This window comes from Nycticebus coucang, chromosome X (assembly GCF_027406575.1).
Source record: "Nycticebus coucang isolate mNycCou1 chromosome X, mNycCou1.pri, whole genome shotgun sequence".
Classification (NCBI taxonomy): domain Eukaryota; kingdom Metazoa; phylum Chordata; class Mammalia; order Primates; family Lorisidae; genus Nycticebus; species Nycticebus coucang.
Window position 1 is genome coordinate 72,347,844 of NC_069804.1, and position 11,637 is coordinate 72,359,480.

At 39.1% G+C, this 11,637-nt stretch overlaps 1 pseudogene; it reads left to right on the forward strand.

Moving 5' to 3' along the window:
- Positions 1-7,069: 7,069 nt before the first annotated feature.
- Positions 7,070-9,749, forward strand: LOC128577750 (DNA mismatch repair protein Msh2-like; annotated as a pseudogene).
- The last annotated feature ends 1,888 nt before the right edge of the window (positions 9,750-11,637 follow it).

An 11,637-nucleotide genomic window follows, 5' to 3' on the forward strand; every position in this document is an offset into this window, starting at 1 on the left:
CCAGATTCTTGGGTGATTTCTCGAAGGGTGTGGACGGTGCCTAAACTGCAGCTGGTCAGTGCTGACTCTGGGACACGGGAGCGAGGAGAGGACGGTCGGCTGAGAGGGAACCACACCAGAGCAGCGGTTCTCTGAGGCATAGAGCAGAAGCCATCTTTTGGCAACAATACGGCCAGGCATAAAACTGTGTAAAATTGTGTGTATTCTCTACCTGCAGTTCTGGGCTCCCAGGACTCCCCTCCACTCTCACTCTGAGGTCTGGAGGTCTGTCCCCCAGGAGTCTGGACTCTTGGGTGATTTCTCAAGGGGTAAGGACAGTGCCTGAGCAATGGCTGGTCAGTGCTGACTCTGGGGCATGGGAGCGAGGAGAGGACGGTCGGCTGAGAAGGAACCACACCAGAGCAGCTGTTCCCTGAGAAACAGAGCAGCAGCCATCTTCTGGCAACAATACAGCCAGGCATAAAACTGTATAAAACTGTATTTATTCTCTACCTGCAACTCTGAGCTCCCAGCACTCCACTCCACTCTCACTCTGAGGTCTGGAGGCCTGTCCCCCAGGAGTCCAGATTCTTCAGTGATTTCTCAAGGGGTCTGGATGGTTCCTGAACTGCAGCTGGTCAGTGCTAACTCTGGGGCACGGGAGCAAGGAGAGGATAGTTGGCTGAGAGGGAACTACACCGGAGCAGCGGTTCCCTGAGGCACAGAGCAGCAGCCGTATTTTAGCAACAATATGGCTCACTGCCAGATATTCTTAAGGCACACCTCTATTTCCCTGGGCAACCAGAGGAGGCCAGCAACCACCACGAACAGATCTGGGATGGAAATGCCGGCCCCTTGAGTAAAGGATTTGCCTGAGGCAGTACCGACCTGGGTGGAGCACAGGGACTAGAAATGCACTCGCAGACCCTGGAAGTTCCCAGGGTGGAGCTGATGCAGAGGACCACTTTACTGAGCCTAAGATAAACCTGACCCTCAGGGGATCATCAGCCTATAGACAAAGGAAGGCAGCAGGATAGAACTGACAGGGGAATTTAGCAGGAACAGAAACAAAATACCTCAAAGTTGTTCTGTTCTGTTCTGTCAGTAACATCAATCAGGGGCAGGGCTGGAACTGAGTGAACACCCCCCAGCCTTCATCAAGCACCCAAGGTTGTCAAGCCTCACCTCCTCCTGCTAGGTAGAGGCAGAGCACAGCAGCCTTGCTGAGCAGAAATAGATTTCCTTGTGATTCAGGCTGGTGCAAATCCTTGGAGTATCTGTTCACTACAGGCAACTGGGTCAGCCAACTGCAGGGCTAACAGTGACTGGGTGTGACAGAGGTGCAAGATGGGAAGGAGGCATCAACCTTCCCAGACTGATCTATTTGATGGGTGGCTATTCCTGGCTCCACGCAGCACTGGAGCAAGCCATATCAGAGTAGTCACCAGACCCCTGTGATCCAGTTGCCAGAGACCTCTTAAACTCTCCCATCTGAGACAGGTGCTGACTGAGACAATTGATTTGGACCTTTTAAACTGAGCCAATCGCCCAAGGACTATTCAGGTGGTGCCCTGGTGTGTGGTTGTAGGAAGGTTTCATTTTCCTTTTCCAATGGTTGCCTATGGTGGGAGGGGTGACTTAATTGCTGGTATTTCTCCACAGCTGAGACTTCAGCCTAGAGTAACTGTTTCACTAGGGTAGAACAGAAACCAGCTGAAAACAAGACAGAACCACTTAGCCCCACCACACCAAACAGGTCCCCACTTTCTCAGGCCATAGCACTGTACGGGTCCTCAACAAAGCTCCAGGAGAAAAATCAAAGGGTGTAAAACAATCATGGGGTGGAATCAGTGGAAAAACTTTGGTAACATGAATAACCAGAATAGAGCAACCCCCCCAAGGAAAGATATGGCAGATGTAACTGAAGATACCATTCATAAACAACTGGCCGAGATGTCAGAAACTGAATTCAGAATTTGGATTGCAAAGAAGATTAATAGAGTGGAGGAAAATTTGGAATTAGAAATTCGAGCAGCAATTCAAAAGTCGTAATTAGGAATTCAAGGAGAAATTCAAAAGTTGTCTCAAGAATTTAACGAATTCAAAGACAAAACCACCAAAGATTTAGACACATTGAAGAAAGAATTTGCAGCCCTCAAAGATATGAATAATACAGTATAATCCCTCAGTAACAGAGTGGAGCAAGCAGAAGAAAGGATTTCTGACATTGAAGACAAAGCCTTTGAATGCTCCCAAACTCTGAGGAAGAGAAATGGAGAGCAAAAACAGATCATTCTCTCAGAGAACTCTGGGATAATTTGAAGAAGGCTAATATCCGCCTCACTGGAATCCCTAAATTTGATGAAGTGGCCTCGCTAGGCACAGAGGCCCTTCTCCATGAAATTATGAAATAGAATTTTCCAGACATGCCTAGAGATTCTGAAATTCAGATAGCAGACAGTTTCAGAACCCCAGCACGACTAAATCCCAATAAGACATCCCCCAGGCATATCATAATTAACTTCACTAAACTTTTTTTTTTTTTATTAAATCATAACTGTATACAATGATATGATTATGGGGCATCATACACTCACTTCATAAACCATTCGACACATTTTTATCACAGTGGTTAACATAGCCTTTCCGGCGTTATCTCAGTTACTGTGCCAAAACATTTACATTCTACATTTACCAAGTTTCGCAAATACCCCTGTAATATGCACCACAGGTGTGATCCCACCAATTCCCCTCCCTCTACCCACCTCCCCCTTTCCCACTTCCCCCTATTGTTAAGTTGTAGCTGGGTTATAGCTTTCATGTGAGAGTCCCAAATTAGTTTCATAGTAGGGCTGTGTACATTGGGTATTTTTTCTTCCATTCTTGGGATACTTTACTAAGAAGAATATGTTCCAGTTCCATCCATGTAAACATGAAAGAGGTAAAGTCTCCATCTTTCTTTAAGGCTGCATCGTATTCCATGGTATACATATACCACAATTTATTAATCCATTCGTGGATCGATGGGCACTTGGGCTTTTTCCATGACTTAGCTATTATGAATTGGGCTGCAATAAACATTCTGGTACAAATATCTTTGTTATGTTGTGATTTTTGGTCTTCTGGGTATATGCCCAGCAGAGGAATTACAGGATTGAATGGCAGATCTATTTTTAGATCTCTGAGTGTTCTCCATATATCTTTCCAAAAGGAATGTATTAATTTGCATTCCCACCAGCAGTGCAGAAGTGTTCCCTTTTCTCCGCATCCACGCCAACATCTCTGGTCTTGAGATTTTGTGATATAGGCTAGTCTCATTGGAGTTAGATGATATCTCAAAGTAGTTTTGATTTGCATTTCTCTGATGATTAAAGATGATGAGCATTTTTTCATATGTCTGAAGGCCGTGTGCCTGTCTTCTTCAGAGAAGTTTCTCTTCAAATCCCTTGCCCAGCCTGCGATGGGATCCCTTGTTTTTTTCTTGCTGATGCGTTTGAGTTCTCTATGGATTCTGGTTATTAAACCTTTGTCAGAGTTATACCCTGCAAATATCTTCTCCCATTCTGAGGGCTGTCTGCTTGCTCTGCTTACTGTGTTCTTAGCTGTGCAGAAGCTTTTTAGTTTGATCAAGTCCCAGTAGTGTATTTTTGAAGCTGCTTCAATTGCCCGGGGGGTTCTCCTCATGAAATACTCACCCAGACCAATTTCTTCAAGGGTTTTCCCTGTATTCTCCTCTAGTATTTTTATAGTTTCATGTCTTAAGTTTAAATCTTTAATCCAGTGAGAGTCTATCTTAGTTAATGGTGAAAGGTGTGGGTCCAATTTCAGTCTTCTGCAGGTTGCCAGCCAGTTCACCCAGCACCATTTGTTAAATAGGGAATCTTTTCCCCACTGAATGTTTTTAATTGGCTTGTCAAAAATCAAATAGCGGTAAGTAGCTGGATTCATCTCTTGGTTCTCTATTCTATTCCAGATATCTACTTCTCTGTTTTTGTGCCAATACCATGCTGTTTGATAATTTCAACGCACTCCCTATTAAAGCTCCACTGTCATATTTTAAAGATCTTGAAAAAACATTACTTCGTTTTATATGGAATCAGAAAAAACCTCGAATAGCCAAGACATTACTCAGAAATAAAAACAAAACAGGAATAATCACACTACCAGACCTCAGACTTCACTAAACTTAATATGAAGGAGAAAATTCTCAAAGCAGCCAGACGTAAGAAAGAAATTACCTACAAAGGGAAGAATATTAGAATAACTGCAGATCTCTCTGCTGAAACTTTTCAAGCCAGAAGAGGGTGGTCATCGACTTTTAATCTCCTAAAGCAAAATAACTTTCAACCCCAGATCCTGTATCCAGCTAAACTGAGTTTCATTTATGATGGAGAAATTAAATACTTTAATGACATTCATATGTTGAAGAAATTTGCCATAACCAAACCAGCTCTTCAGGATATTCTCAGACCTATCTTCCATAACGACCAACCCAATCCTCTACCACAAAAGTAAATTCACTCAGAAACTTTTGATCAAACTCCAACTTCCACACTGGTGAAAGGATTAAAAATGTCCACTGGACTTTTGAAAAACTCGATACCCAAAATTTTAGCAGATTTATCAATATTCTCCATTAATGTGAATGGCTTAAACTGTCCTCTAAAGAGGCATAGGTTAGCTGACTGGATACAAAAACTCAGGCCAGATATTTGTTGCATACAAGAGTCACATCTTACCTTAAAAGACAAACATAGACTTAGGGTGAAAGGATGGTCATCCATATTTCAGGCAAATAGTAATCAGAAAAAAGCAGGTGTTGCAATTTTATTTGCAGATACAATAGGCTTTAAACCAACTAGAGTAAGGAAGGATAAGAATGATCACTTCATATTTGTTAATGCTGTATGTGAATTTGGGCGTTTTCAGGTTTGTTTTGCTAAGAACTCTTTTTTCAAATGAAACTCTATATTGCTGCTTTACCCAGAATATAATACAAGTAAGTTGAGCACTTTTAAGAGCTCTGAGAGGCAACTTAATATGAAAGAAAACACACTAAATGGCTTCTGAAGCCTCTTTTTGCTTACTATTTTTCTAACCCAAGATGAACAAAGAGAATTTTGGGATTGAAGGCTTAGAAGAATAAGAATAGGACAGTTATAATGGCATATTTGGATCACTATGGCGACATGCACACAGGCCTTTTGGAAATAGACTTGGTCAAATAATGAAACTGTCAGTTTTAATCAAGTCAACTTTAAAACTGGAAAAGCTCCATCTAAGTCACTCCCTAAATGTGAAAATCACAAATGCAGGATTTTTTTTTCTAGTAAGATTTTTTTTTATTAAATCATAACTGTATACACTCATTATTCATGAATTCATTCATCCAGCAAGTATTTATTGAGCACCAACTCTGTTTCAAGCATTTGCTAGGTACTGAGGCTACAGTGGGGAAAGAAAGATGTAATTCTTGCAATAATAGAGTTTTCATTATTCACTATGTTTAGACAGATTCAGGATAATTTGAAAGGACATTGCAGGAGCACCTTACCCTGCAGAAACAACAGAAAGTTAGAAAATATCTCTTGGAGCAAGGCCTTCTCAACTGAGACTGAAAAGATAAGGGGATTGAGTAATAAGGGGAAAAGTGTTTGGGACAAATAGAACAACATATAAAAAGTTATGAAGCAAAGACCGTGCACGTAAAGCCTGGAAACTGACAAACTGACAGAACTCTGGCATAGGTGGAGCATGGAATGCTAGACAAGGAAGGGCACAAGAAGTGAACTAGAATGATTAGGAAGGGCTGGGCCACAAAGGACCATATAGGTCATGTTAAGGAGTTTGATCTTTACCCACTTGGAATGACAAGTCATTAATTTTCCTAATATGACAGTTATGAGTTCTTTCTCATGAGTAGAAACACAAGAAAGAAAACAAAAGTGAATTTGTACTTTCTAGATAACCCTTTATTAAAAAAATAAATAACGTAGGCTTGGCACCTATAGCACAGTGGCACCTATAGCCACATGCATCGAGGCTGGCAACTTACAAGCTGCCCAGGCCAGCTAAGCAACAATGACAACTACAATAAAAAATACTCATGCATTGTGGTGGGCACCTGTAGTCCCAGCTACTTGGGAAGCTGAGGGAAGAGAAGCACTTAAGCTGAAGAGTTTGAGGTTGCTGTGAACTGTGACGCCATGGCATTCTACTCAGGGTGACAGCAGGAGATTCTGTCGCCAAAAAAAAAATAAATAAATAACAACTACGGTTTGAAAGTCCAAGCACTTCAAAATAAAAAAATGAAAGCCACCCCTCTCTCCAACCAGGTCACTTTTCCCAAGAGAAACTGTTAATGAACCCACAAGGAGGGGGGTTGCTTACTGCACAGAAGATTAATTACTGAGACATAGAGGACTATGAAGGAAGAAAGGATTCATTTCAGCAGATATATCTGATGAGAAGGAGAGGCATGAACTGCTTTAAATATACCCCCCCAACCGATAGGATCGTGGGTTTTTTACAGAGGTGAAAATGAATAATGCATGAGGGTAATAAACATCATTACATATTTGGGGTATAGTGCAGGACACAAAGTGCAGTGAGAAATTCCGCTAGTACATACATTCATGGACAAATAAATGGTGGATTAAGATCCCTCCCTGGGAGAAGATTTTAGTATTATAATAAGCTAGGAGTTAATATTGGTCATCCTTTCAGCCTTGTGCATAGACTCAGGGGTTCTTGGGCATAATCTGTGGTGGAGTATCTAAAGTTTATCTTGTCTTTTCCAGACAAACAGGTAGTGTAAGTCTTTGTAGTTATCTCATGGCTGCAAGGAGGTTCTGCTATTCCTGGGAAAGAATCTTATAAAGGAATATGTCAGTTCAACAGAAAGTTATAAAGCTCTAGTCAGAAAATCTTTCTGGTCTGGGAACTCAAAACATAAGAAAAATACAAAATATTATTTTAAAAAATGTTTTCTTCCTTATGGAGCCTAATAAAAAACCTTTATTAAGAGTATTTTATAGTGACTGTAGGGTGATGAGACTATCTCAGGCAGGTGATGAAATGAGGTTCCAAGATGGTAGTGCAGCCATAAGAGACAGAGTCACTGGAGGGCGTGGCTGATGTTGTCTTTGTGCACTTCTCCCAAGGCAGACTGGAGAAGCTGACAACCATGGTGTGCCTCTTGCACTGGGGCAATTTCTACACAGCACATGCCGAATGTTGCTGGGCACCCAGGAGGTTCTCAAAACCCAGGGTGTGATCAAATACATGGGACCCACAGAATCTGCAGACTGTGGTGCTTAGAAAAATAAATTTTGAGTTTTCTTTTTTTTTTAATCTCCTTTAGGTTGATCAGTATTGAGTTGAAGTTTATAAGAATAGAGCTGAAAATATGGCTATTTGTCATATAAGGCTTCTCCTGGCAATCTTTGTCAGTTTGAAGACATTCTCTTTGGTAAAAATGATATGTCAGTTTCCTTTGGTATTGTGGGTATTAAAATGTTCATACTTGATGGCCAGAGACAAGTTTGAAGTGGGTATGTCCATTCCATAGGGAGGAAACTAAGACTGTGTGAGTTCCCTGACAATGATCAGTTCTACAATCAATCTTGAGGCTTTTCTGATTCAGATTAGACCAAAGTAATGTGTTTTACCAGGAGGAGAAAATGCTGGAGACATGGGGAAACTGAGGCAGGTTACTTAGAGAGGATGAATTCTGATCACAGAAAGAAAAAAGTTGACTTCCCCACAAAAGACATTTATCAGGATTTCAACTGGTTGTTGATAGGTAAAAAGGGATAACAGATAAATAATACCGTTTTGCCCAAAATGAGAGTTAGGATGCAGTTTCATCATTGTCTGCATTAAGTTTTTAGAACTCTTATGAGACAATTCATATTTCAAACAGTTTGAAACAACTACTTTTGATTTCAGCCAGTACAGGAAATTGGATATGGCAGCATTCAAAGCTCTAATCTTTTTCAGAGTTCTTTTGAAGATACTAGTGGCTCTTAGTCTCTGGCTGTGTTGCTGAATAAATGCAACACCCTTCAAGGACAAAGACTAGTTAACTAGTGGACTAACCAGCCTCTCACAGATAAGAAAAGAAGAGAGATTAAATTTAGTGGAAGCGGCAGAGTTGACACAGTTTATAAGATCATCACTGCCCAGATCTTAACTGACTTACTAAGAAATTTCAAACACAAGAAGAAAATTTACAAGATTGTTACTAACTCTATGAGAGTAAAAATCAACTCCGTAATGGAAAATATGAAAGGAAACATCAGACACTATTGTTGGCAGTTTTTGTGAGTCATTTTATTGATCTTCATTCTGATTTCTACAAGTGTCAGGAAATGATAGAAACAACTTTAGGTATAGATCAGGTAGAAAACCATGAATTCCTTGTTAAACCTTCATTTGATCCTAATCTGTATGAATTAAAAGAAATAGTGAATTATTTGGAAAAGAAGATACAGTCAACATTACTAAGTGCTGCCAGAGATCTTGGCTTGGAACCTGTCAAACAAATTAAATGAGATTCTAGTGCACAGTTTGGACACGACTTTCATTTAACCTGTAAGGAAGAAAAAGTTCTTGTAACAATATAAAACTTCAGTAGCATGGATATCTAGAAGAATCATGTTAAATTTGCCAACAGTAAATTGACTTCTTTTAGTGAAGAATATACCAAAAATAAAACCAAATACTAAAGAAGACCAGGATACCATTGTTAAAAATATTGTCAATATTTTTCAGGTTATGAAGAACCAACTCAAACACTTAATAATGGATTAACACAGTTTGATGCTATTGTCAGCTTTGCTCATATATCAAATGGAGCACATGTTCCATATGTGTGACCAGTCATTTTGGAGAAAGGCAAGGGAGAAATACATTGAAACCATCCAGACATCCTAGTGTTGAAGTTCAAGATGAAATTGCACTTATTCTTAATGATGTATCCTTTGAAAAAGATAAATGAATATTCGACATTATTACTGGCCACAATGTGGGGTGATAGCCCTCATGGCCCCAATTGAGAGTTTCGTGCTGTGCAAGTTAGCTGTTTGTGGACTGCACCTTGGGCTGGGTAAAGGCTAGTGACAGTGAATAGGAAGTAGTTTCTATTTTCATAGCTGAAATGTAGGAAACTGCTTCTATCATCAGGTATGCAACCAAGTATTCATTAGTAGTCATAGATTAATTAGGAGGATGAAGTTATACCTATGGTGGATTTGGGACAGTGTGGGATACATTGGATTACATTGCAACAAATATTGATGCTTTTTGCATGTTTGCAACCCAGTTTCATGAACTGTCTTGGCTAATCAGATACTGTCAAAAATCTACGTGTCACAGCATTAAGCACCGAGGAGACTAGCTATGCTGCATCAAGTGAAGAAAGGTGTCTGTGATCAAAGTTTTGGGATTCATTTTGCAGAAACTGCTATTTCTCTAGACATGTAATAGAGTGTACTAAACAAAAAACTCAGGAACTTGAGGAGTTTCAGAATATTAGAAGACCACAAGAATATTATGAAATAGAACCAGAAGCAAAGAAGTGCTGTCTGGAAAGAGAGCAAGGTGAAGAAAGTGTTTTGGAGTTTTTATGCAAGGTAAAACAAGTGTCCTTTACTGAAATGTTGGAATAAAACATCACTGTACAGTTAAAAGAGCTGAAAGCTGATGTGACATCAAAGAATTATAGCTTTGTAAATGAAATCATTTCATGAATAAAGGTTACTACTTGAGAAAATACCTCCAACAGAATGAAGATGATATTTATAAGCTATTGCCTGTAATACTTTTGTATTGTTTTATATTAACCGCTTTCCATAGTAATAACCGTCAATGCCTATAGGATATCAACTTAATAAAATATTTAGTACTACTTTGCTCTGAAAAAAATATTTTGTGATATTTCCAGAAGAAAAATTCTTTATCCTTCCATATAAAAATATATCTACCTTCAAGATGAAGTTGCATTTGACCTTTAATATGAAGGTGCATTTTAGCATCTATAAAGGTACCAGAAAATGTATACACATTTTAAGAAAGGAAAAAAAAAATCTGTATTCAAATTGTAATACTCAAGTCACAGTTGACTTCTGCAATTTCAAGAGGTGCTCAAACATGACTTGTATTCATCTTTTGTTACTGGTATATATTGAGTATTATAATTTTATTTATTTTATATTTTTTTGAGAAAGAGTCTCAAGCTGTTATCCTGGGTAATGTTGTGGCATCACAGCTCACAGCAACCTCAAACTCTTGGGCTTACACAATTCTCTTGCTTCAGCTTCCCGGGTAGCTGGGACTATAGATGCTCACCACAATGCCTGGCTATTTTTTGGTTGCAGTTGTCATTGTTGTTTAGCAGGCCCGGGCCAGGCTCAAACTGGCCAGCTTCAGTGTATGTGGCCAGTGCCCTACTCACTGAGCTATGGGTATCGAGACAAGTATTACAATTTTAATACAGGTTTTTCCTTTCTTAAAATATGTGTAAATTTTTTGCATCCTCTGTATATCTATATTGATCCATATACGTATAAACATTCATAATTTTCTCACCTCTGCACCTTGTTACTGAACTATTTATGAGATATTTCCATATGTGCACTAACACACACACACACCCCCCAAAGGAATATTTCATCAGTTGGAATGTCATACTTACCCTAATAGAGTCTACCATCTCTCTATTCCAGTTTCAGTCAAGAAGGCAAGCACTGTTGGAGCATTTTAAGCCAGGAAGATTTAGAATCACATTTGTGTTTTGGGAAAAACAGCTTTGGCTTTTTACTTGAAGAACAGATGATGGAAGAGAAGAGTAGAGTCATACCTAGCAATCCTGCTGCTGGGTATATAGACAAAAGAAGGGAATTCAGTGCATTCAAAAGAAATCTCTACTTCAATGGTTATGCAGCACTGTTCACAATAGCCAAGATTTGGAATCAACCTAAATGACTGTCAACAAATCAATGGGTAAAGTAATGTTGATACATATAGTAAATGGAAAATTATATTGCTATAAAAAGAATAAAATCCTTTCATCTGCAGCAAAATGGATAAAACTGGAGATAATTATGTTAAATAAATGAAATAAGACAAACACAGAAAGACAAATCTCACATGTTCTCACTCACATGTGAGAATTAATATTAAGAACAATGGATTTCATGGAGACAGAGAGTGGAATGATGATTATCAGAGTTGGGAAGGGTAGAGGGGAGGGGAGGATAATGGGAGGATAGCTAATGAGTAAAAATATATAGTTAGATAGTTATAAAGAACAATATTTAATAGTACAACAAAATGAGTATAATCAGTAAGTTAGGGTACACTTTAAACCAACTAAAAGAGTGGAGTTGAAATGTTCATAATATGCACATATGAAGAAATGATATGTAAATGCCTGAGGTGACGGATACCCCATTACCCTGTGGTAATTCACATTATGTGCCTGTATCAAAACATTACATATACCCTGTAGAGATACACAACTATTCAACTATTATCTACCCATAACACTTAACAAATTAAAAAAAAATTAAAAGTAACATAAATAAATAATAAATAAATAAAGGGAGGACCAAGATGACAGCCAAGTAACAGATTCTTTGCAATCAGATGCCATGA